At 35.6% G+C, this 23803-nt stretch overlaps 1 protein-coding gene across 13 annotated transcripts in view; it reads left to right on the forward strand.

Annotated features, from left to right (window-relative positions):
* Nucleotides 1-23803, forward strand: part of TMCC1 (transmembrane and coiled-coil domain family 1) — a 177099-nt gene that overhangs the window by 15910 nt on the left and 137386 nt on the right. For 9 of the 13 annotated variants that reach the window (XM_074312955.1, XM_074312951.1, XM_074312953.1 and 6 more), the window contains 2 exons: nucleotides 20227-20282; nucleotides 21431-21456. The gene's annotated coding sequence lies outside the window, so the exon portion shown is untranslated. The remainder of the gene's footprint in view (nucleotides 1-20226; nucleotides 20283-21430; nucleotides 21457-23803) is intronic. The other 4 variants (XM_019746837.2, XM_019746819.2, XM_019746828.2 and 1 more) reach the window with 1 other exon arrangement.

The following is a 23803-nucleotide window of genomic DNA, read 5'->3' on the forward strand; positions in this document are numbered from 1 at the left end:
AGAACAGTGTGATTATAGGATTTGTGAGTTCTGCTTTTGCTAAGCTATATGGATCTAGATCTTGAATAATGGTATAATAATAGGCATGCTTACCCAAAATTTTGTAAATGATGCTAAAACTGGGAGGGTTGTCTAATATGTTACATCAAAGAAAATCAAGGTGATCTAAGACAGGATGAAGTATGAAAGTGGCAGGATAGGTGTGATAAAAATGTAAGGTCCTACTCTTTGGGCCAGAAATGATCTGGCCCAAAATAGTTTGTTTTTCATTTAAAAGCCACCATAACGTAAGGTAATTGTATGATGTGGCTTTGAGAAGAGACTAAAATTGATGAACATTTACAGTAGACAGTGCTAGATTAAGAGAATAGTCCCTTTGTTCTTGTACTGTCAGATTATATCTGCATTATTGTGTCCACTTAGGGATTTTACATTTCAGTGAGACAATGATCATCTAAATTGTCCGATGAATGTGACCAGAATACTGAGAGCTGTAACCACTATATCTAATGAAGAACAGTTGAAGAATTAGGAGCTGTTTTGGTATAGAAGATAATATTTAAAACTTAGCTATCTAACTGTATTTGAAGAGTTGTTTTAAGCAAGAGGGAGCAGACTCCACATCTGTATTGCTCCAGAGGACAGCAATAGGTAGAAGTTACCTCAGAAGTGAATTTCATCCCGGTAGGGGAGACCTTTTGCCCAGTAAGATTTGTCCAACCGTGGAATCAACTAATTTGTGAGGTCGCTGTCATTAGAGATAGCCTGGATGATTGTCTTCTGGAGATATTATAAAAGTGTCCCTGCAAGAGTTTGGACGACATGAGCTTTCTTGTCCTTTCCAACTCTTAAGATTTTCTGATTTCGAGTACCCTCTCTCCTTAGTGCTAATGTTGGGAACGATGAGAAAGTGATGAAGTCTTGTTGACTTTAGTTCCTTAATAACTGGGGAAGACAAAAATTAAATGTTTGCCAACCAGCAAGAGAATACAATCCTGAAAAGACAGTTTTTAAAAATGTATAAAGTAGAAAAATAGAATACTAGATCTATACATGGAATTTCATTTTTATTTTATTTATATTATTTTTTTCAGCAGAAGGCTTTCCATCTCTTAAGTCTTTCAAGGGCATAATTGGGGACATGTTATCCTCGAGGATTGTTAGATAGAGTTTATAATTTATACTACATAACAAGAAGTAAAGCTTGCTATAGTGTAGAAGAAGGCATTGATTTGTATGTTGAAAGTAGGTTTAGTCTTCAGCTCTGCCACTTGCCTTGTGCAGTGGGAAATTTAACGATGAGATTTAATTTTCTCATCTGCTACTGGGGGCAGTATCTACCTTTCAGAGTTGTGTACAATGGAAATAATTTATCCTAAGCTTAATGCCTGGCACAGTCATGGTACATAGATGGCATACAATTAATGCTAATTATTAGTAATAACTATTCTGACAACACTGCTTACATTTTTGGGTCTTCATATGTGGCAAGGTAAACTAGGAGAGATAATATTAACAAATCCATTTGTATTTCCAAGCTTTACAAATACAGACTAAGAATTAACTACTGGTATGTTTTTTCCCCCCACCACAACTAATTGCCTAGTTCTGTAACACCAACAGTGTCCAACAATTCATTTCAATTCTGACACTATCTACCTGTAGTTAGTGTCAGATCCTACAAATTAAAGGGCTCAGTTCCACAAGACTTGCCACCATCGTAGATGCCAGTTGCAAGTCCTGGGCCACCTATATTTTGCAACAAATTTGGGGGTTCTTAAGACCCCCCCCCATTTGAAAATTGGCTGGCATAACTCACAGAACTTGGGAAAAATACTTTAATTACACTTATAGGTGTGTGTTTTTTTTTAAATAAAAGATACAACTCAGAAACAGCCAAATAGAAGAGATGCATAGGGCAAGGTATGGGAAGTTTTCTTGTCCTCTCTGGGCCCAGCACCTTCCCAGTACCTCCATGTGTTCGTCATCCAGAAGCTCGCCAAACCTCTTTGTTTAGGGGTCTCTGTGGAGGTTCCATTACCTAGGAATGAATTGGTTAAATCATTGGCATTGGTTGGAGGCAGAGCATGAAATGTGTTTCAACCTTCTCATCACATGCTTGGCTCCTCTGGCAACCTGTTCCCATTCTGAAGCTGTCTGGAGCCCACCTCATTAGCATAAGCTCAGGTATGGTTGAAAGGAATTTGTTATGAATAGCAAAAGACACTCTTATCACTCAGGAAATTCTAAGGCTTTAGGAGCTCTGTGCCAGGGACAAATACCAAATATATATTTCCTATCATACCACACTGTTATTACATAAAACCGGATCTTGTTTTTAGAGCAGAGAGTTGAATTCAGAACATCAGTATTGAATTCCTTCTAGGTCATTGATATGTTTCTTTATTGGGTCACAGTGCCACTGCTTTGATTCTTGCTAATGTAAATAACATTTGTTTTGAGATCGTTAGATGAAACACGCCATTGAAACAGCTAAATGCCATATTCCTGAGGGGTGTTTATCAAATTTCAGTACTGTTTCTTTCTCTGCCTAGACTTCTGTGCTCAGATGGCTGTAGTTTAATCCTGTGACAGAGCTAATTCTTCAGTGTGATGTGACAAAAACAGATCATTTTTCCAACAGGATGGGCTCATTTTTCTTAAAGTATTGGGTCATGGGTAGAGATGCCTTTTGAAGGTCATAATCTTTTTAATGGTAAACAACAGCATGTGAATTTTCATAGCCAGGACAGGACGGGTAAATTGTTTGGAATTCCAAATTCTTTCCAACTTTAAAGCTTTTTTCTTTGCCTGCTTATTTTAACATGCTTGTTCAAGATGTGGACACTGTCTTGCCCTAATAACAGAAATTTCCTTGGAGAGAATGTAAGTTTTAAATTAATGTTTTAAATGTTTTTAAACATCTGTGGGAAGTATCTTGGTATACAAGAGGGGGCACTGGCCTAGCCGAGTTCTCCACACACATTAGGCTCTCAGTAAATGCCTGTTGCAGGAATTAGAAGCCTAGTTCTAGCCTTTGCTACCAACTACCTGTGTGACCTAATTAGAATCTAATTTCTCATCTTTAAAATCATTAGAGTCCCTTCTAGTTCTGATTCAGTGATTCAGTTCATTCTTAGCCTTATTTTTTAAAATTTTGTTTCAGTATGGCCTTGAAGTCAGCTTTTTGAAAACAGTCACCAAATAGGCTGAATTAGCAACTGTTGTGAAATAACCCACTCTCTGTGGCTTCAGTTATTTACTTGGCCCTGTGTTCTTTCTTTACTCTGATAGAGTAGATTTTCTGTTCACACTAGGTTGGGACTAGATACTTATCAACAAGTACATTTCTTAGCACTTATCCAAAGAGGATGGAGTGATATATAGATGATAGGAAATATATATTTGGTCTTCATGGAATGACTGGTCATTTTTCCGGCCATATATATATTCCTAAATGGTACCAGGTGCAGTATAGTTCAGGTTCTGAAAAATACTATTGAAGCTGTTTTATTTAAGAAAATAGTTTTGTTGAGATAGGTTTAGAAAATTCTGGTCAGTTGACCCAATTTTTCAACATTTTCATATATTTTCCTCATGTTTTAAGTATGTCATGCTTCGACAATGAATGTCAAGTGTACTGAAGAAGTGTGATATGACCGTCAAATTTCTAATCTGATTTTATTTAGGGTTTGCTTAGTTTCTTTGTGTAGCTAGAGAATTTGCATTACTTATTCAAGTATTCTGCAAGAACAATTGCCGTTTTCTCTTCTACTTTGCAAAAATAACTTTCTTTTCCAGTGTTTTAATAATTAGGCTTTTTTTTCTTATGGTCCTGACATGAGATGATAGATTTGGCCATGAATTTCAGTTTAAGACTGATGTCAGTGTTTACTGGCCCCCACATTAGCATTCTTCTAGATGGTCTAATATTTGCTAGTAAAATTAAAAACAAAATAATATTTTTTTCCCTGGTACATGACAATGTGGAGGCTAAGGAGGATCAGGAAGCCACAGGTCTAAGCTGCAGAGTTAGTGAGTGTTTGTTGGATGCCAGCTGTGTGCTCACTATTGTTAGGGACTTGGAATTTGATGTGACACCTTTCTTCTGGAAGCCTACTTTCCAACATGAGGAAACACAGTTTACTTTTGAAGGACACTCAATTTATATTATTGAAATTCAAATAAGGGAAAGACTAGGTGACTGAAGTGGTTAGAGGAGGATTTGATTTGAGGCCTCTATTTGGATAAATGTTGGAAAAAAGCGATAACATTGCAGGGATGAAAATAACATGAATGAAAGCATGAAGACAAATTAGTCTTACATTGTATGTTTCTGTATTTATGAGACTAGCCTACCCATTTGTTGACGTTTCAAGCTTAGTTTTAAGTAAGGTTCTTTTAAGATGCGAAGGATGAATATTGAGAGGTAGAGTTGAAACAAAGGAAATGGGGAGGTGTACCCCTTCCCCAATTCATAGGCAGAATGAATTGGAGGGGGAAGAGACTTGCATGGGTGAAGATAGTTGGAAGTGTGTTGTAATCCTGGAATAAGATGAAAAAAGAATCCAAAAAACCTTTTTTCTGTCTTCTTATGAGATAAACATCTGTAAAAAATATTGTCTACTGATAAAGAGTGCTCTCTCAAAGCATTTGTTTTATCAAGAGTATTTCAAGCTACAAACTGAAACTTTATGAAGTCAGTAGAATGGGACAAACCATTATTTTATGACAGTTTGCCAGTGAATAATATTAAATTAAACCAGTATATGAATTTTGTATGTTTATGATAAATAATACCAAGTGTATTGAATTTCTGATCTTCCCTGGATCTGTGAGCCCAGAATTGTCTGTAGCAAATAGTGAAAATATAAAATGCAGCTGTGGGGCCTTCGTATCCTATTAAAGCACATGAGAATGAATGACTCTAAATCATAAAGTGTATTTATTTCATAATCTCAGTTTAAACATTAGTGGGGTGAAGATCAGGTTAAGGTATCAGGGCACCAGAATAGTGGTTATATTCTATTTTGATCTGCATATCCTATTCTGCTATTGATGAAGAGCGGTAGAGTCCAGAAACTGTGGTGTGCGGTAGCTCTGATCTCTGGTATAAGCTTCATATGGGTGATTCTCAAATCTGTACCTTCAGCCTAAACTCCCTACTGGTTCCTGAAATTCAACATCTTCCACCAAATTCATTGGCATTTTGCTATGATCTATTTGCATTCCCATACAACTATACTTCCTCTAATTTTACTTATATTGATTAATGGCTTATGATTCACTTAGCCAACTAATCCATGAAACTTGTGGTTATCTTTGATTTCTTCATGTTCCTGGCCTTGATGTTGATCAAAGAGTGTATATTTTACTTTTGAAATGTTTTTTCTTCATTGAGCCTTTAGGATATTCATTTGTTCACTCATTCACTTACTTATTCTGACATGTTTATTGAGCACTTAATATGTGCTAGGCACTGTACAAAGTACTAGGGATATAGTGGTAAATAAGACAAACTGGTTTCCTGCCCTTACAGAGTTTATAATCCAAGCTTTCATCATTTCCCCTGCCTCCCCTTTGAGTTATTGTGATAGCCTTCTTATTTTTCCTGGTTATAATTATAATACTTACCGTGTTTCCCTGAAAATAAGACCTATCCGGACAATCAGCTCTAATGAGTCTTTTGGAGCAAAAAGTATTGGTATTGTATTATATTATACCTTGTCTTATGTTATATCAGACCCGGTCTTATTTTACTATAATAATTTTTGCTCCAAAAGATGCATTACAGCTGATTGGCTAGGCCTTATTTTCTGGGAAACATGGTATTTTAAGAAGTACAAGGATTATTGATATGTATAACACTGAAAGTGGGAGACACCCTATATTCTCATCCACCAGACATACCACTGATGAAAATTCGATATCATTTCTCTAGATTAAAAAAAAAAACAGCCAAAACTTTCTAACACATCACTTTGCCTCTAAGCCTTTTTCTATCTTTTACAAATGTTACCAGACGTATCCTGACTATTGAAATCTGTAGTCTTAGCGTTGTGAAACTTGTCCGCATTTAGAGAGGCAGCGGTGGTAGAGCAATAGGGAGATTTAAGTTCCAGCCCTTTCACTTGCTGTCTGTGTGACCTTCAGAATGTCACTTAAGAGCCTCATTTCCCTCATCTATAAAATGTGAGATAACAGCAAGGATCTCATAGGATTGTTCTGAGGATCAAATGAGATGATGTATTAAGAAGTACTTTGAAACTACAATATGCTGTACAAATGTGAGCTCTCTAAATCTATAACGAACAGTAGTTTCATATTAGTATTAGTTTTTGTCTTCAATTTACTGGCTCTTCCTGCTTCCTATAACTTTGTTTCTATTTAGGCTTGATTGGTAATTTTCTTACCAGACTGAGCAAAAAACTGAGTGGCAAGAACCTCCCACAAAGAAGTTAAGGTTGTACCTGGGTAATGAGAACCGCCTGCTGCAGCATACTGAGTGAGAACCCGAATGCTGCCACCAGTGTCTACATAGATGCCTGTCATTTCCTAAGGCTTTTCTTTCTTTCTTTTTTAAAGCTAATACTTATGTTGTGCTTATTGCATACCAGGTTCTAAGTGTTTTCTATTTAATCTTTACAATGACACTAAGCATAGATTCTATTATAACTCAAGGGAAATGAAGGTTAGCAAATTACTTTCATGGTGGTTGGTGCTGCAATGCTTTGAAGCCTTCTTCTGGGTAGAGCTCAGGCTTGTTATAGCTGCACTTCACACATTTGCTTTCTAACCACATATTTGCAAAAGATTACTTCTGTTTGCTTTCATCAATAGGTTATTGTAAATTTTATCTTGAAGGCACAATAGATTTTGGGATAAATAAAGGTCCAGGAGTAGTGTTTTGGTCCAACTTTGAGTTAGAAAAATTTGGAACAAATGATAGGTGTTGGTTAGGCACACTGGTAGTATTTCATAAATCCCTGATTTTGTCAATTCTAAGAGGAATGTTTTTTGTATTTTTATGTTTTGAAATTATGTTCATTTAATATGGTAGTATTTCCCCTCAAAAAGCTGTTATGCAAGTAAAGGTGTGTCTTTTAATCAATTGATGAGCTCTAGAATCAAGAAAATACAGTAATGTTTAGTCCATTTGACTGTAATATTTTTGAGCTAACACTCACTTGCAGTGTGCCATTCTTGGCCCCTGTACGTAGTCTGCATTTTCTGTACTGATAGTTAGATTCTCTTTTAGGCAGCTAAGATTGGAGTTGCTATGGGTTCTGAGACTCAACTTTGTACACTTACTCTACTTTTTAGAGCTCTTGTTAGAATATCTTTATGACTCAGAGACGGAAGTACCTCATCTGAATATTTTCCCTTACTAGCTAGCGACTATCAATTTAGTGAATTGCTAGCTGAGGGGGGAAGTTAGATAATTTCACTGGAGACAGGGCCAGAGTTAAAACTCAGAAGGGCAGTTAATGTTTATTGGATAAATTAAAAACATTGTTTTATTTTGGGAAACCACCTCCACCCCTGTCCTTGTCCCTGTTCCCTGGCAACCAGTAATCAGTTCTGCATCTCTAGTTTTGTCATTTTTGAGGATGCTACGTAAATAGAATCTTACATAACCTTGTGAGATTGGTTTATTTTCATTCACTAATAAATACAATGCTCTTGAGATCTATCCATATTGTTACATGTATCAGTATCAATAGTTCCTTCCCTTTTATTGCTGAGTAGTAGTCCGTGGTATGGATGTACCAGAATTTGTTCCAACATTCACCTATTGAGGGACATTTGTATTGTTTCCCATTTGGGGTATTACCAGTAATGCTGCCATAGACATCTGTGTACAAGTTTTTATGTGAATATATGTTTTCATTTCTTTGGGATAAATGCCAAGGAATGCGATCGCTGGGATGTATCGTAACTGTATGTTTAATTTTGTAAGAAACTGCCAAACTTTTCCATTTTGCTGTACCGTTTTGTATTCCTACCAGTGGTGTAATGAGACCACTAATATTATTTTCTTATTGCTTGTTTATTCTTTTTTTCTGTCATATAAGTGGTGGCAGATGCCAGAATTTTAAGAAAAATGTATGTGAGAAAAATTGTAAAATGAGAGGTTTATGTATTGATACAGTTATTTTAGGAGAATATAGATTTTCAAGAGAATAGAATTATAATTGTTATACATTGTTTGCTTTGGTAGGCTATTGTTGACCTTGTTTGAAGAGATTAATAACTTTGAAGAATGAGTTAGGTTTATTACTAAATTTTCATTCTAAGTCATTTGGCCATTTTGGAATCTGAAGAACCGCTGTTTCTCTTTAATTCTCATAATTTCTCAAGGAATGTTTATTTTTTTATAAATTGTTAATTTCTGATAATCTAGCCTCTATATAATAGGATGTTACATTTTTTTCAGTCATTTGTCTTTTTATTTTGTCATGAATTATAATACCCACTGTTTTTATGACTTAGAATTGTTGAAACACCATTCAGAACTGTTTGCTTACCGTCAAAATGGGCAATTCCTCTAAGTAACCATATCCATATCCAGGCTTTACTCAGTCACTGTGAAATAGTGTGGGTTTTTTTTTTTTAGGCCAAGGAAGCTATCCAAGAATTTTGTGAATAAGGCTGAGACTTGACCTTGCCAGAATTCATGAGGAAGATGTCTTTCTTCTTGTTTTGTATGGTGGAAGAGGGTTTTTCATCCAAACATTGCCCTGATTTCTTCTTTTCCCACTGAGCTCTTTTTTTTTTTTTTAATGTTTAGAGATTTTAACTTCTTTAAATGTTATTATTTGATAGACTTTTTTTTCAATAATTTACCTTGAGATAAGTTGAGTAACAGGTTCAGATTTCAAGATAAACCAGAGATTTGTCATTGTTTTAGCTTTGGGACTTGAAAATGAAAAGCAAAAAAAAAAAAAAAAAATACTAGTAATTTCATTATGAAAACTATAATCAAATAGATTTAGATTGCTTTATTTTCAAGTATTCGTTGGAGTTTGACTTTTTGATGGCTACCTTATATAATAGGAAGCCATCAGAACACAGCCTATGGGTGAATAAACTTCATTATCCCTGTTAAAGTAACCTTGCTAAAGGAAATTAAATATAGTAAGGATCATGATGATGGGAGCTTGACTTGGTATTGAACATTTTGTGTTTGCTGGCAACTGGACTTGTAGGCAGTCGGTGGCGGTATAAGAGATATTAGTGAAATTTGACCAGGTTAGAAAATGCATCCTAAAAAAAATGGTACTTATGATTTGAAGGAAGAGTAGGTGTTAACTTGGCAAAGAGGTGGGATGTCCAGGCAGAAGAAACAGCAGGTACAAAGGCCCCGTGTTAGAAGGGGAAAGGGTGAAATGAGAGACCTAATTATGGCTAATATGGCCTGGGAAGTGAGAGCTAGAGGGAGAAGGAACGAGGTTTGCGGTGGAGAGATAGGCCTGCCCTTTGCAGCTTTTTATAGGTCATGTTAAGAAGTTTTTGCCTTTATTCTAGGTGGAATGAGGAACCACCAGAGGATTGTAAGCAAGAAAGGGGAGGGTCAGATTTGCTTTCTTACTGTAAGGAGGAGAATGGATTGAAGGGGTATGGATTGAAGGGTTACCAGAGTGAATGCAGGGGTACTGGTTAGGAAGCTAGTTTAGTTCAGATGCTGGTGGCTTGCTTAGACTAAAGTGGTCTTGGTAGAGAGGAATGGAAAGGAATCAATTCAAGAATATTTAGGAGGCATAGTCAGCAGAATTTGGTGATGGGTGAAATAAGAAGAGGGAGAGAGGGAGGACTCCTAGGTTTCTGGCTTAAGCAACTTAGTGCGCCTCACTGAGAAAAGGAATATTGAAAGAAAAGTTTTTTGTTTTTTTGTGTGTGTTTTTTTTCAGGTGAAGATCATGAATTAGGTGTTAGATATATAAGACTTGAAGTACCTTCTGGTGATAGCCGAAAGGAGATGTCGGTGAAGGAGAAAACTTATTGCATAGATTTAGATATACCCTCTTGTATTTAGTTTAATATTATTTTATTCTTAATATTTAAATAAAAATACATGTGGGAATTGCTTTTCCATATGCTTATAGGTACTTTTCCTATTTTTTAGGTTTTTACATGTGTTGGTGTATACTGCAGTTTTAACCAAAGAGTAGGTATGGGGTAATACTTGCTAAATGAATGATTGAATCATTAATTTTAATGTTTTCCAGAAATACTGTTCTCCTGCTTATATTTCCTGTGTGTTGGAAATAATTAAGGCTGCATTGTTAATTGATATTTGCAATTAATTAATAGTATACTACCCCATCCAACAATCTATAAACCTTCCCCGTCCATAAACCTTCTATTCTTATTCTAGAATTTTTTAAAATGTTAAGACAAAAATGACTTCATTGTTCAGAAGCATGTTACCTAATAGAATCAGCATAGACAGAAAATTAAAAGTAGCCCTCTGCATGGTGCTGTTTGGCTTTGAGCCATATTGTTCTCTATTTATGCTAGCTGGTTTATAATGTGATGAAAGTTGCATATCTGAATAATTTCTTATTCTTTTGATCTTTAAAAACATTAAAATTTGTTGAATTTTGTTGTATTGTCTTTTATAACTAAGTTGCATTCATTTCTATTGAACAGATGTTTCTTTGAAGGGATTTATATGACAGTCTTTTTAAATTTACCCTGCTGGAAGTTTGATCCACTCAATCGAGAGCTTTATTTTTCTTTCCTCAAAAGCCAGAACTAGAACTACAGGAAGGAAAGGGACATATGCTGGAGCCAAAGGCTGGTGCTGTATAGGCGGTGGGGGTGCATATTCAGAAGCTTTGCAATTGGTTGGCCTGGATCTGTCAAAACATGTTTGGTTGGTTCTGGCTGTGCAATGGTTTATTTATGTGCTTCTGAGTAGTGATTCTGGGGATGAATATATTATGAATATAGTTTGGAAAATTGTTGTATAGATTACTTGGGGAGAGGAAAAAAACACCCCAAGAAGCCCCACTGTTGAACATTTCTTACTTAGGTCCACTGGTTTAATTTTCTGTGATTAAACCTTTGCTTCACCTCAGCAGCAAATGCCAGTACTTTGGATGCAGATTATTTCACGGGAGGTACTTTGTGTGATAGTATGACCAAATGTGAAATTATATGTCTACATCTTAACTCTGGCCTAAGTAGATATATATTTCCCCTAAGTAGATACTGTTAACAACAGTTTGTTAAGTATATGAGTAAAATAAGCTCGCCTGGTTTCAGGAAAGCATAGGGGGAAAAAAGCAGAATTCTTTTCTAATTTTTGTTGATCCAGCTAGGATATTACAATGTCTTGCATTTTGAAGGCATTTATTTAGTTGAATTGTGGGAAAGGATAGACAAAAGAATAGGACATTCCATATTTGAACAGTGGAAGTAGAAGAACATGAATTGATGAGGTAGTAGTATCCTTCCACAGTTTATTCTATCAGGATTTAGACTTCTCACTGATTTTACATCTATCTTTAAGAAAGGTATGAGGACATTTCCGTAAAGTACTAACAGTTTTCAAATAATGTCTAATCTGACATTAGATTAACTAGTGTTAATTAGAATAGAATTTACAATTTTGCATTAAATGTAATCCTTTCTAATGGATGCACATGAATGTTGTGTGGGTGTATATATATTAAATATAATCCTTCTAAATCTTAGTGTTAAATTTACTTCATGATCATTATGTGATGCATGTTTAACAGTAGTAAAAAAAGAATAGCAGCTAACACTTATTGAGTGTTTGCTTACTTTGTGCCAAGCACTATATAAAGTGGTTTCTATGCATTCATTGTCTCATTTATTCTTTACAGTAACCCTATGGGATGAGAAATATTTTTATCCACACTTGAGAGATCAAGTTAAGTGCAGTAAACTCTCAATGTCATGGATAGATTCTTGGAAACTGTAACTTTGACTTTAAGTGAAATTATGTATAGTGAAACCAATTTTATCATACACTAATTGATATAAATAAGAGTTAACTTCCTGTGGTATATTTCTGGTCACAAAAACGTGACCAAACTTAAATAAAGACTCAAAACACTTCTAATATTAAACATTGAAATAAATGTGAGCTATACATACATCTAAGAAAGCTGAATAAAAACAAGATGATTATTTTCCAAACCGCTCATTACAGTTCAGGTTCTTGAGTAGCCGGAGCCTATCCTGGGTGCAAGGCTGAAACCCACCCTGGACAGAATGCCCTTTTATCGCAGGATGCATTCACACACACCCACTCACTCTCAAATTGGGACAATTTAGACGTGCACATCTTTGGGATGTGGGAGGAAACCAGAGTACATGGGGAGAATGTGCAAATTCCACACACAATGCCCTTGGCTGGGAATTGATTTTTTTCCCCCCTCATCAATGGTATAGTGAATCAACGTTGGACAAAACCACGTTATTTGAGGACCTGCTGTAATTTGCTTAAAGGCCAACAATTAGTAGGCAAGTGAGCCGTAATAGCAAAATGTACTGCTATTTCATACACCATTTTGTTTCAGTTTTGAAGGAATTTATATCTTCAGGATTATTGAGAATCATCCAAAGTAAATTATTTAGAGTTACAGGAAATTTACTTTGTCTTATATAGTAATGTTTCATTTGTTCAATGTTGAAAGGGATTAGAGAGTTACAAGTGTTTCCAGATTAGTAAAGTTTACCTCTTGAAGAAGTAAAACTTTCAAAGAAATTAAGTACTTTAGAATAATATTTTTTCTGAAATGTGTGTTCGTTTTCAGCCTTGTAAGAAAAAAAAAATTTCACCCTTTTAAAGATAGTAAAGATAGTATTCCAAGTATAATGAAGTTTGTTCTTGATAATGTAAGAGTTTCAGTAGGACCATCAGTCAATTTATTCTACTATAATGTACTTTTTCCTTCTCCCTTGCTTTCCAAGTTCTTTTATTTGTATACACTGCTTCTTATAGTCTTCCCTTTGTTTAAATAATTAAACTTGTCACAGTTGTATGTAAATCAAGAATTAAGTAGGCCTCACCTATAAAGAAACATGCAGTCCACCAGATTTAGAAAAAGAGAGATATTATTATAGCTGTCATTAATTGTGTACTTCCTAAATGGCAGACGTATTTGTCATATATTATTTCTTTTAATCCTTACATCAGCCATATGAGGTATATATTATTATCCCATTGTTATAGAAAATGAGACTGAAGCTTAGAGAGCCAAAACTGCCTTTGCTAATAATTATTGAAACATATTCAAATTTAGGACTGTTTGATTCTTATCAGCAATTCTATACTGCTTTCCTTTTTTCCCCGTTTGTCTCACAGATTGTGGCTCAGTGTTGACTAGGTTTTAAAACTAATGTTCATTTCTTTATCACTTTATTAAATTTTTAAAAACAATTTTAATGAAGTATAATTAACATGCAATAAATATCACATATTTAAAGTGTTTAACTTAATGAGTTTTGACATAAATAAAGTCATCCGTCAGTATCCAAGGGAGGTTGGTTCCAGATCCCCCTGCGGGCACCAAAATCTGAGGATGCTCAAGTCCCTTATAGAAAATGATGTGGTATTTGCATATAACATATGTACATCCTCCTGTATATTTTAAATCAATTCTAGATTTACTTATGATGCCTAAAACAATGTAAATGCTCTGTAAATCGTTATACTGTATCATTTAGGGAATAACAACAAGAAAAAAGTCTGCATGTTCAGTACAAAAGCATCCATAGTAGGCCTAACTACATAGTACACATCAGCCACAGTGTAACATTTTCCAACCCCAATAATTTTGATCTGGTATTGGTTATATCTTTCCTTTCATGCTTTCAAATATAATGCTTATCACATAAATCATTTGTTGAGGACTAACATTTATTTTGTTCTTATTTATTACCATTGTTCTTTTCATGTTAGATTTTTCAGTTTCTTTAAGGGCAGATGCTATGTTTTATTGGATTTTATGAATCCTAGCAAAGTTGGTAAGAACTTGGTACTTTTTGGTGATGTTGAAACCTAATAGAATAAAAAGGCTGTACTTTAGTGATACCTATAGTCTTGGGCTAGAATTCTGACTTTTCTTTTTATATACTTACTTAATCTAAAGCAATAACGTTTTGAACATTTAGAATGTACTACACTCACCACTGAAAATGTTCCGGATTTGCCTGAATGTTCTTGAGTACTTGTTCTACATTTCACTGAATATGTAAATACTAGGTTTAGATTAAAAAGAGAATTGAATCACCTGAATTGAATTTTATCTGGTTAAGGTCTTAGTGAGAAGTAAAATGATACAAAAATTATGGGAATATAATTGGTGTGTCGTGGGTCAAAAACTTAAAATATTTAATTGGCTTGTAACTTTGGTTATCATATCTAGGTATTTCTAATGCACTTGGATAGTTTCCTATGGTTGGGTTGAGGGCAGAAAGAGGTGCTGGGGAGGGGGTGAGGGCAATCGAATTATTACTAAAAAGGGAGAGAGCTTAAATTGGTTCTGAGACCTAGTTTCAGTGTATGTGTGTGTGGGGTCCCACATCACACCAAGCAATTCTCAGACACCAGCAGGATGTCCAAGAATTCAGCTCAATTCTGACACTATACCCAGAGATAGCATCAGATTCCACAGGTTAAAGGCTCGGTCCTCCAAGACTGTCCCCTACTGCCCTTCAGACACCAGTTGCAAGCCCAGGTGATTTACCTGTGTGTCTGACAGACTGGATACAGATTGGAGGTTCCCCCCTCCTTGGGTTCCATTAATTTGCTAAAGCAGTTCGCAAAACTCACGAAACATTTTATGTACTAGATCACCAGTTTATTATAAAAGGATCTAACTTAACTCAGGGGCAGCCAGATGGAAGGGAGGCACAGGATAGGGTATGGGGAAAGGACATGGCGCTTCCATGCCCTCTCTAGGTTGCCAGCACCTCCGTGTGTTCACCAATCTGGGAGCTGTCTGAATGCTAATCTGTTTGGTTTTTATGGAGGCTTTATTACATAGGCATGATGCCTTAAATCTTTGGCTATTGGTGATTGACTCAACCTCTAGCTCCTCTCCCCTCCTGGGAGGTCTGGGAGTGGCACTGAAAGTTCCAAACTTCTAATCATGTTGTTGGCTCCGTTGGCAACCGGGCCCCCATCCTTAGGTGTTTTCCAAAAGTCACTCTATTAACCATAACAAAAGACACTGTTATCACTCTCAACACTTAGGAAATTCCAAGGGTTTTGGGAGCTGTGAACCAAGAACTGGACATCTGAGTGACCAAATATTGTGCAGCAACATGCTTTCATTTTCTCTTCTCTTTTTCCCTTCCAGTTACTATTACTAGATACCATTTAGGGAGACATTATTGGTTTCAGAAATAGAAAAATATGGTCTGTGCATTATCTTATTTAATTCTCACATCTTAGGAAGTAGGTCTCATTGCCATTCTATCAGTGAGGAAATTGTGACTTGATATATAAGACTTTACCCAAAGATACATAGATAAAAAGTGGCTTTAAAACACTGGCTCACTCCAAAGCCCAGGCTCTTAAATCACTGTGCTAAATTAAATTGTTTCTTTGTGAATTAGGTAGCCATCTCCAGGATTAAAAAAAAAAAAAAAAAGTCCTTCTGAATGTCCATTAGCCTTGGAGAATCAATTTTATAACATACAGACATACAAACACACCTGACCCCTTATTGGACAATTACTATATAACATTTTATTCTTTGTGAAGTATTCTTCGTTAGGAGAAACAATTGCTTAGAATTGGAAGTACTAGAGAACACAATAGATTTCTAAGCAGTTTTGTGAGCATATAACTTAGTTTTTTAGTCAGGCAGTAAATAGAACACTTAAATATAATACAACCTATGAAAGGATCCTGGAATTATTATCAACTACTTACCAGACAGTCTCACTTTGACTTAGTATTACACTGTGTCTTAGTATTTCAATATTCTCATACTTGAGAATATTAAATATTCAGAATATTCATCCATTCACAAAATTCATCCATTCACAATATTCACAAATATTGAGAATACTCATCCATTCACAAAACAGTTTTAGCCAAGGAGCCTTAGCTGCCTGTTCTTTGTGGTCACTGTGTTTTAGTAACATCTTCTTTCTTTGGCCATATTTAATGAGTAAACACAAGGAAGTTTGATAAAACTATTTGTGACTGAGGAGAGGACATGCTTCAAAGTAGTAAATGTCTACTGAACTTAATCATGTCTTTTGCATTTTGCTCTCAACTCTTGGGTTTGTGCATTTGGTCAGTGGTGTATAAAACGAGGTCGAGAAAGATTTGACTGTGAATGGGCTGGGAAAAGATGTTGCTAAATCATGAATTCCCTTAGGAGGTAGCTGGAAAAATGTTACCCTTTATAATATAGAAGCACGAGAAGAAATAATGACTTCGAGAATAGAACTGTTGAATAAAATTTCAGTGTAACAAAGCATAAAGTATGTGTGTTACCATTGAAACCATCTCAAATGACCTACAGTGAAGGAAAAAGCATAAATTGGTGACTTCTTTTAAAATCTGAAAAACATGGCCAAATTTTATTGGTAAACTTTGCATTCATCCATTTACTCCAGGGAGACCTAAGATTGGCTTTGGGACAGCTAAACAGGTTGTACAGCACAGGAAATACTGAGGTATGTATCAGTATTTGACGTGCTTGGAGAAGACTGCAAGTTTCCTTCTCTAGTCCTTTAGGGTAGAATTTGTGTTAATCTGGTAGAGGTTGGGCTGTGTTTGAAATTTATTATTGCTATGGTTATCAGAGTTGACATTTGTAGTTGCCATGGGAACCAGAGACTTCAAATTGCCCTAATGTTTCTTATCTCCCTGCCTGGCTTTGGGTTTTCCCTTTGCTGTTTCTCAGAGTGAATCTGTCTCTTGCAGCTGTATTCCACTGTGATTTTTGCTCAAAGCTTGTTAGCATGGTAATGGAGAATGAGGGAGTTCTATGATGATCTATTAAGCCTCAGATTTAGGCAGGTGCTAGAACCTGTGTCTTGGAAGTGAAGCCTTTACAAGACTTTCCACTCCACTTCCAGGGATGGAGCTTCTACCCTTTTTTCTTTTTCCCCATTTGTTGTGTCTAGCATACGTTTGTTTCAACCATCCCTTCCGTTTTTTAGCTAAGGTTTTTAAAGCCCTTGCCCCCTCTGCATAAAGGTTATTGTTACTTTAGAGAGTCAAGAGTGGGTATGTCAGTCTCCTTTACTTTCCTCCACAGGTACAGTGGAATTCAACCAGTGTTTTCAGGGTACAGGCCTTGATTAATTGTTCCTTGCATACAAAGTCTTTTGTTCCATAGGGAGCTAGGGGAAGTAAGTCTGGGTTGATTGGTATTGGCTGCTGGTTCCACTCTCCAAGCTCCACAGGGGTGAGTAAGGGCAAGGATGAGGAGCTTTCTTTGCATTCTCTCAGTTCCCCCCCCTGCTTTAGAAAGCCTTTTGAAGTTCCTGGAGGAAAAGTCTGTAATACAGGGTGGAAACTCTCCTGTGATTGCAGCCCCCAGGGTCTTAGAGACTTTACACTCTCATATTTAGTCTTCAGCAATTGGTCAAAATTTGTGGTTTAATCTTCATAACTGCTGTGGGGATTCATCCATGTTCTTGTGACTGTATTTCCTTTAGTCAGAGAGAAGGCTTTTCCTCCCTCAGGGTATTAGGTGCTTGAGGGTGGGAAGAGTGATTCCCTCCACCCTCTCTAAACTTTAGGAACCCACATTGTGGTCAGAGAATAACTTGTGAGACTTGATTTAGGACTCAGCGTATGATCAATTTTTGTAAATGATCTCTTTGTGCTTGATAAATTATTTATTCTGCGGTTATTGGGTGCTGTGTTATATAAATGTCTATTTAGCAGTTTGTTAATCATGCTATTCAGATCTGTCTTTTATCTTTTTACTCCTTTTTGTTCTATCAGCTACCAAGAGAGATGTTAAACATTTCCCCATTATGATTATGGGTATTTTTCACTTCTTATAGTTCTGCTAAGTTTTGCTTCATATATTTGGAGGCTGTGTTATTACATGCATACAAATTTTAATTTGTTACATCTTCCTGATGAATTATACATTTCATCCTATGAATTATATCTCTATTAATGTTTTTTGCACTAAAGTCTACTTTGAGTTCTATTAATATAGTTAGAACAACTTTCTTTTAGTTTATGTTTGTATCACCTTTTTCTCCCCCTTCATCCACCTCCCCCCCCCCCACTCTGGTTCAAGCCGTTGTTTCTCAGGCTAGTTGTGTAGGACACAGCTCCCTGGCCCGTGCTGGTATTATGAGCCTTGCGCTCCGCCCCGGCTGGGGCAGTTGGTCGTTTGTTGGCTGCTCACAGCAGCTCTCGTGGGCTGCTGGCCACTCATGGCAGCACACGGTAGCCCACTGCAGCTCACGTTGACCTCTGGCTGCTCACGGCTGCTCACGGCTGCTCACGGCTGCTCACGGCTGCTCACGGCAGCCCAGCTCCAGGGAGAGCTGTTGTTCACAATCTTAGCTGTAGAGGGCTCAGCTCACTGGCCCATATGGGAATTGAACCGGTGACCTCGGCGTTAGGAGCTCGGCACTCCAAACACCTGAGCCACTGGGCCGGCCCAGTATCACCTTTTCTATACTTTTTATTTTTAACTGTCCTTTTTATATTTTAGGTGTGATTCTTGTAAGCACCATAATAGTTGAATTTTGTTTTTTATTTAATAACAATTTTTGTCTTTTGATCCAGTTGCATTTAATGTAATTACTGGAATATTTAGATTTACATTTGGCATCTTACATTTTGCTTTTTGTATGTTCTCTTGTTTGTGATCTTGCTTTCCCTCTTTTTTTGCATTTATTTGGGTCTTTCAATTCTGTTTTTTCTTTCTATTAGCATAGTAGTTATAAACTCTGTTACTGTTTTTTAAATGTTTACCCTAGAGATTAAAACATGTATTTTCTGTTTTGAAATATGTTTATTTTTTTAATACATAATATAGTCATAAGGTACAAAATTCAAAAGATACAAAAGGTTATATGATAGAAAGTCCTCTCGTTGGGAGAGGGGAGTTATCACTTTGTGAGGGGTGTAAGTGTCTAACTTACATTGTTTTGTACACCTGAAACTAAAAAAAAAAAAAAAAAAAAGTCCTCTCTTACATCTGCCCACCAGCCACCCAGTTCTCCAGATGACTCAGAGATGTGTATCCACCAATACAGTCATCTGGCCTCTTTACTAGCCCCCAAATATGCTGTATTTACTGTTCTTTAAGCTGGAAGTCTTGGCTTATATCTTCCTGCTTATCCATCTACTCATACCTTAAAGCTCAGTTAAAGCCTCTTTCTCCTTCATGAAAATGTCCCAAACACATCTAACTGATCTTCCTGACTTCTGATGGTAATTGCAGTTTTCCTCACACATTTTAGCCTTTAATTATGTTGTTTTGTGCTATTTTCTTTAAGTTTTAAGTATATAAATCTTACTTTCTGTCTTAGATGGTGAGTTCCTTGAGGGCAGGATAATATGCTTTACTTGGTCTATATAATGCTGAGCATATAGCAGGTGCCCCCAAAATACTAGTCTAATTAAATTGCTTCTCTGATAATGGCTATCAGAAGCTAGTTTTCCAAGAAAATTTCAGTTTTGGTGCATCTTGATTCTCAATTGTACATGGTAGGTGTAGTTTTTAGAGTTGCTTTTGAATGCAAAATTACAGATACAGAATTGTAAGCTACTTGAAAAAACATTTTCTTATAAGATTGTGTGATTTTCATGTACTTGTTTTGCGTTTCATGTTACTTTAAGAGAAGAATTAATGAAATATACATTTCTAATTCCATATCATAGTGTAAAAATATTTATTGCTACTCATGATATGTACCACTTTCTTTTTTAAGTGCTGACAAGTTAACATTCTTTTTTCTAAAATACCTTCTTCCTTGATTACAATTTTTTAAATCACATTTTTGAAAATGCAGAAAATACTGAAAAATACTATTTCTACCAGTGAGAGATAACATTTTATATATATATATATATATATATATATATATATATATATATACTCAGTTTTTTCTTTGTATATAATAGATAAGTTATACCATATATATATGTGTGTATATATATATATATACACACATATATATATACACACACACACACACACACCCTCTTAAGTTTCTTACTTTGTATTTTTTATGTTTGCTTTTCAGCATTTCCTAAAAGGATTCCTGTGTACCTTAAAAGTGCTTGAGGAAGAGTGATACAGGCAAGTATCCAGCTCTTTGTAGTCACTGAAATAACTTGGTTCATAGCCAAACCAAAAATCTTTGATGACCATATCTATCAAAAAAAGCCAAAAAATTGGAAAGAAAAACTTAAAGGAAAAAAATAATAATTGTATATAATTTGGAATTTTTTTTAGCATATCCTTCTAAACATTTGACAGATTTTTAAAAACATAATTTTAAAACTTATTCTTGATATTAATTCAGAACTACTTATTTCTTGAATGTGAACTACCGTGTTTCCCTGAAAGTAAGACCTGGCCGGACAATCAGCTCTAATACGTCTTTTGGAGCAAAAATTAATATAAGACCCTGTTTTATATAAGATCCGGTATTGTATTGTATTGTATTGTATTGTATTGTATTGTATTGTATTGTATTATATTAAATTATATTAAAGACATGGTCTTATAGTATAATAAGACCGGGTCTTGTATTAATTTTTGCTCCAAAAGACACATTAGAGCTGATTGTCTGGCTAGGTCTTATTTTCGGGGAAACACGGTAACGGCATATTTTGTCTTTGGCAAAACTGTTGTATAAAAATTGTTAAAAATTCTGAGAATTTAACAAAATTAACTGAAATGCCTGGTCTGTAGGCGGCTATCTTTTCCTCATCTCTTTCCCACTTTTCACACCTTCTCTCTGCCCCCTTTCTGCCATGTCCTTCTGTTCCCTTTTTTCTTTCCCCACTTCCTCTGATTTACTTATAAGAACTTCACTTTTCAGAGAAGCTGAGTGAACAGAAGAGAAGCTAACATTTCCTTCTTACAAAAGCACACTTAGCTTTGCAGTTGAACTTGTTTGTGTTAAACCAGGGATCTTGATATATTTATTTGGGGAATTTTATAAACCGAGGAACAGTTATTATTTATTTGAATTTTACTGTCTTACAGAAGAAAATAGAGGAGTCCTAAAAAAACTTTGCCATTATTGAATTCCTTTAGTGCTTGCATTCTTACTGTCAGCAATTTTATAGAGTTAATTGTTATAGCATTACTGTCTTTGGTATTTTTGGCACAGGATTTTACCTGCCTTAATATTTGGCTTATATTGAATGGTGGTCTTAAAGATTTTCTAGCTAGCTTCAAAATTTTGACCATATTTCTTGTTTTTGTTGAAATCACAGCAGTAATGCAGATGATAGCTACAAGTGTAAGTACCAGATTAACGTATTTTGCAATGTTTAATGCGCTCCAGTATATAATGCATGTTTTTGGCCCAAACTTTCAGGGGGAAAAAATCTTTCATTTTAATTCAAATTTTTATTTGTTTACATATAGGTATTTGTTTTTTGTATTATAAAGAAATTTTAGCATTTATTTTTTCACATATTATGGTACAAGAAATTTTATGTAACAAATAATTATATAGCACAAGAACAGCTACAAGGTAGAAGAAATTTTATGTACCGGTAACAAATTTACGATATTTACGCATCATAGAAGGCCAGGAACTCTTCCTCGTTGCAAGTTTGTCGTAAGTTCAACAAAACTGATGATCGTATCCCAGAGCATTTTGCATACCGACATTGTTATTGATTTCTAGAGTTACACTTTTAACCCGTAAGCATAAATAAAAGAATTAAAAACATTTATATAGATAAGGAATTAATACTACCCATGTATAATGTGCATCTTTATTTTTCCCTCACAAATTTGGGCAAAAAAGCCACATTACACACGGCAAAATACAGTACATTTTATTGTTAATGCAATAGGTTGTTTTTAAAAATTCTTATCTTACCATTTGATGTTTAAAGCACGACTTAGGGTACTGTGTTAGATAAGCCTCTGCTAGTTAGTATGGTTATGTCTTGCCTTTAGAAATCGCAGAATTCATTACTGTTCTATTACGTAATCTTCGCAGCTGTGTGGATAGATAGCCTCTGCAAGCTTTGGCTTGGAAATTGACACCATTTCTAGGTTTTCTTAGGAATGCCAGCATTTCCTTGTAATCAATCGTCATTTCAAATTATATGAACATAAATGATGTCCAAATGTTAGTGAAATCTCAAATGAAGTTGCTGACATAAAATGTACCATATTTTTCATTTTAAAAATGAGAAGCAGATGGCCATTTGATTGATTTATGACACTGCCCAAAGAAACAGATTTGCTGAGTAATAAATTCTTAATATCTTTACATAAGAGACAAGTAGATCATTTGGTTTTCCAACTTACCTTAACACTGTTCCTTTATTCATGGTAGCTTTTACTCTCGTGGGAGAAACTTACTTTATATATTTTACTTCAAAAAACAAGAAAATCAGTTGTATTATTTAGGTAATGAAATATAAGTAAGGAAATAAGTAAATTACTTCCACATTATCAGACTGCTGCTTTCATATCCTCCCATCTTCTCAGGGTCTAAATAGCCCAGTGCAAGAGATTAGTTGATGTATTAGTTGGATTATTTTGGAAATTTTTCTCTGAGGAGCTCAGTGCTTTGCAGAGTGGGAATAATTCAATTAACTAATAGTCTGCCCTACAAGCTCATGAGGGAAGGTGAGGATAATTAAATACATATACTATGGCAACATTTTTGCCCACAAGGAGCTCCAGAAAACTCCAGTAGAGGCCAAGACAATCATTAACTAGTAAGAATTAAGAGTTTCTTTCTTGGCTTTCCCAAAGGGAAAAGGAAAAACAAAAGCAGTGCAGTCTGGAAAAGGGTAAGACGCCCCAATGGTGTGGCAAGATTTCATTGTGACCACAAAGAATTTGAGTGAAAGGCAGTGAAATTTCCTATTCTTAGGGCTGCTACTTTTTTGCCTAGTTTGGGAGCAAAGAATTTTGTGGTGTTTAGAAAGAGGAACGATAAATGTCTTTCACCCTGTCACACTGTGTATGCTTCTGACTCATGAAGAGGTCAGGAGATGGGGAAATATGCGTACACTTGAAAGAACATGGACAGCAGAGCCCTAATGACAGCGCCCATATACATGGTAAGAAGGTCTTCTGAAAGTAGTTACCAGGAAGAGAACTAGTGGGTTTGCATTCCTGTCCCTCTGAATTCTAGTGGCCTTGAGTTATCAAGAACTCTTACATCAGGCTAATTTATGCCTTCTAGATTGCTACTTGGCGGCAAGGAGTCCTCATTTCCGCAGAACAGGCCACCATAGTGTTTCATTGATAGTAACTTAGACTGTTCAGTGTACGTGCTAGGGTAGGGGGTTTTAAAGCCCTTTGAACAAAAAATAGAGGGAAAATAGGAAATAAAGAACTTCTTCCTACACCATATTTTGTCCTCTTTAGTAAGTTCTGTGCATTAATGCAATTTTGTTTTATATATTTGCAGAAACTCAATATAAAAATAAACACTTTCTATTATGAAAAAATCTCACGCCTACCATTTCCCCTCCTCTTTTTTTGCATGTGATTTCCATAACCATGGCGATTGTGCTGACCTTACATTTCTTAGTTTCAGCTGCCTTTTAATTTCCTGCATTTAATATTGGTGTGTGGTTGTTATTTGACCTTTCTTTTTCTTTCCTCTTTTA

This window comes from Rhinolophus sinicus, linkage group LG10 (assembly GCF_036562045.2).
Source record: "Rhinolophus sinicus isolate RSC01 linkage group LG10, ASM3656204v1, whole genome shotgun sequence".
Taxonomy (NCBI): Eukaryota; Metazoa; Chordata; class Mammalia; order Chiroptera; family Rhinolophidae; genus Rhinolophus; species Rhinolophus sinicus.